This window comes from Arachis hypogaea, chromosome 15 (genome assembly GCF_003086295.3).
Source record: "Arachis hypogaea cultivar Tifrunner chromosome 15, arahy.Tifrunner.gnm2.J5K5, whole genome shotgun sequence".
Lineage (NCBI taxonomy): Eukaryota > Viridiplantae > Streptophyta > Magnoliopsida > Fabales > Fabaceae > Arachis > Arachis hypogaea.
In genome coordinates, this window is record NC_092050.1 from 92,114,636 (window position 1) to 92,117,877 (window position 3,242).

Genomic DNA, 3,242 nt, shown 5'->3' on the forward strand with positions numbered 1-3,242 from the left:
TAACCTTGAAGGAGGCCGGAGCTCCTGATCTTAACTTGCAACCACTACAGATCTTGTATCCGGCCTTAGACCCAAATTTTTAGCTCAAGTTTGGCACGATAAACTTGCTCCCCAACTACAATGGATTGCTTGGAGAGGATCCCTTGAAGCATCTCAAGGATTTCCAAGTTGCTTGTGCAACTGCAAGAAGACATGGGGCTGATGAAGCTGCAGTGTTGGTCTTTGCTTTTCCTTTCTCTTTGGAGGGAAAAGCGAAGGAGTGGTTTTATACTCAGACGGGGAAAGTTAGATCCAACTGGGACTTGTTGCGTAAAGAGTTTTTGGAAAAGTTCTACCCTCCCCAGAAAACAGACAAGTTATGGAGAGAGATTTCTTACATTGTGCAACGGGATGGGGAGACCTTGTATGAGTATTGGGAGAGATTCAAGAAGTTTCTAGAGGCTTGCCCTCACCATAGGATTGATGAGCTGGTTCTTATCAGTTATTTCTGTCAAGGAATGCATCACCAAGACAAGCTTCTCCTAGACGCTGCGAATGGAGGTTCATTGACTAAGAACAAGACCGCTGCGGAGGCATGGAAGTTATATCAGACTTGGCAGACTCAACTCAGCACTCAAGGGCGAGGAGCCCATAATCGAAAGCTGTGAATGAAATTTCTCCCTCCGGAGATGCTATTTTGACCAAGACCCTTGGTGAAATGACAATTATGTTGCGACAACTCACCCAAGGGCAACAAATTCCTCAAGCTTTGATAAGTGCTCAACCTATACCTCAAAGGATCGAAGGACCACCAAGGGTATGTGGTGTTTGTGCGTGTAACACTCATTACACCGATGAGTGTCCTCAGCTCCAAGAGGACACTACATTGGCGGTAGCTAACTCTTACCCACAAAAGCCAAATTATAACCAAGGATCCAACCAACATGGAGGAAACCAAAACCAAGGGTAGAGGGATAACTCAAACCAAAGGTGGAACCAAGCTCCTCAAGCTCATCCCAACCAAAACGCTCAAGTCTACTACTATCAACAACCCCAAGGTCAACCACAATACCAACAACCCCCACAATCTCAACCTCAAGGGAAATACCAACACCCACATAGTAGGCCTAGCCCTCCTTAAGTTAACCAAGCCCTTCCCTCCAACCAACCTCACATGAATGACACAATTCACACCTTCATGCAAGAACAATGAGAGTTCCACAAGAAACAAGAAGCATATATGGCTACAATAGCCGATGCCCTCTCCCGTTTGACTCTCCCTCCTCCAACCACGCAAAATACCCAACAAGCTTCAACCTCAAGTAGTTTACCCTCCCAACCTCAACCCAATCCTAAGGGTAGCATCAATGCCATTACCCTTAGGAGCGGCACCAAATTGGATAAGAATATTCCTATACCTTTAAAGTTGAGCGAGGAGACAAACAATGAAGATGTGGGAGATGAAGTGGAGGTTATGAGGGATGAGGATATGATAAACCCCGATTTTGTGGTTTATCTTGTGCTTATTTTGGGGGATTTTATCAACATTTCTCACACTTATTCGCAAGAAATGCATGGTTTTTGTTCACTTCCCAATATTGCTCTATGATGTAAAACATGCTTATTTTGCCTTAAAATTGCCATATTTTAATCCTCTTCTATTGCCATTCGATGCCGTGATGTATTTGTTGAGTAATTTCAGGAATTATAGGGTAGGAATGACTTAGAAGAGAGGGAGAAAGCATGTACAAAAGGGAGGAACATGAAGAATTGAGATCTTTGGAAAAGCAGCATCGCCGCGCTCGCGCACTCCACGCGCACGCGTGGATGGGATTGGCTAGAAGCGGCACGCGAGGATGGACGCATCCGCGCGAATCAGGAGAATTTTATCGATGTACACGCGCACGTGGCGCGCACGCGTGGAAGGCTGCACGTGACCTCATTAAAGGAAATCGTGCCTAGCGATTTCTGAGGCTCATTAGGCCCAATTTCAAGTTGCTTCTGCATGGAAAAAGACCCAAGGATGCTAGGGGGAAAGGGGGGATCACTCATTTTACACTAGGACACAATTTTTAGTTAGTTTTTGGTTCTTTGGTAATTCTAGAGAGAGAAACCCTTGTTCCTCTCTAGATCTAGTTTTGATTTGATTTTCCCTTGTTGATTTGTGACTTGAATCTTGTTAATTACTAGTCTTAATTGTTCAATTTGAATTTCTTGTTACAAAAATTCTTATATCTTGTGATAGTTTATGAATTCTTGTCAATTCTCATTTTATATCCATTTCATGAATGTTGTGAATCTTGACTTGTTGATGTTACATTGATGATTTCTATGCTTAGCTTTATTGTTTGGATGATTGCATGTTGATAATTGTTAGTGGGTATTTGTAGAACTCAATTTAATTGCTACTTTGAACATGTCTTTTGTTAGTGCTTACCAAGTGTTTGATGAATTGTTTACTTTGATCATGGAGTAGTTCTTTTTCACTCTTGGCCTAGGTCAAGGGAATTGGGTAAACTTGAGTCATTGGGTCTAATGGATTTGATGATTTGGGAGCCCTAGGTGGTCAATTTGATACTCATTGACGCCAACCCACTACTAATCTAATTAGTAGGTAGGTTGGGACTTATGGGTTGATGTGATCAGGGCCATTTGACGTACTTCAAGTCTAGGAGTAGATATCACGTACTTAAGACTTGAGAGTAGACTTAATGAGCTCGGTTCCTTATAATTGTCAAGGTATAGTTGTTAGACAAGGATGGTGATCCCAATTCCCGAGCCTAGCCAAGAGTTACCTTTATTATTCATACTTGAAAACCAACTTTCTCAACCAATTGCTCTAGTTGTAGTTTCTTGTTGGGTCACAATAGAATCAAGTAGAATGTTGTTTATTCATTTAAAGTGCTTATGTTTTGTTTAGTTGATTGAATTAATTGTTGCATTTTAAGATTACTTGTTTGTTAAGATTCCCATTTATTTTCATGCTTATAACTCACAACCCCGGATTTCTAACCAATGTCGAAGCACATGATTGCCCATTCCTTATGAGACGACCTGAGGTTTGAATACTTCGGTTAATTCTATTGGCGTTGAACTTGTGACAACCAAATCCCTCTTCTAAATTTGACCCCCGAGGATTGTTGTTGGTAGAGCTATACTTACAACGCGGTTTTCTTGAAGAGAATCTTTACCAATACATCTTTGGGTGTTTCTGTGATAGCGGTCAAATTTTTGGCGCCGTTGCCGGGGAATGGTTGCAACAT

The 3,242-nt window shown here is 41.9% G+C and overlaps 1 non-coding gene across 1 annotated transcript; it reads right to left on the bottom strand.

The window, feature by feature from the left end:
• Window positions 1-353: 353 nt before the first annotated feature.
• LOC112752184 (small nucleolar RNA R71) lies at window positions 354-460 on the bottom strand. Its single transcript, XR_003176630.1, has one exon. It is a non-coding gene; the product is annotated as a small nucleolar RNA R71 (small nucleolar RNA).
• Between the last annotated feature and the right edge of the window lie 2,782 nt (window positions 461-3,242).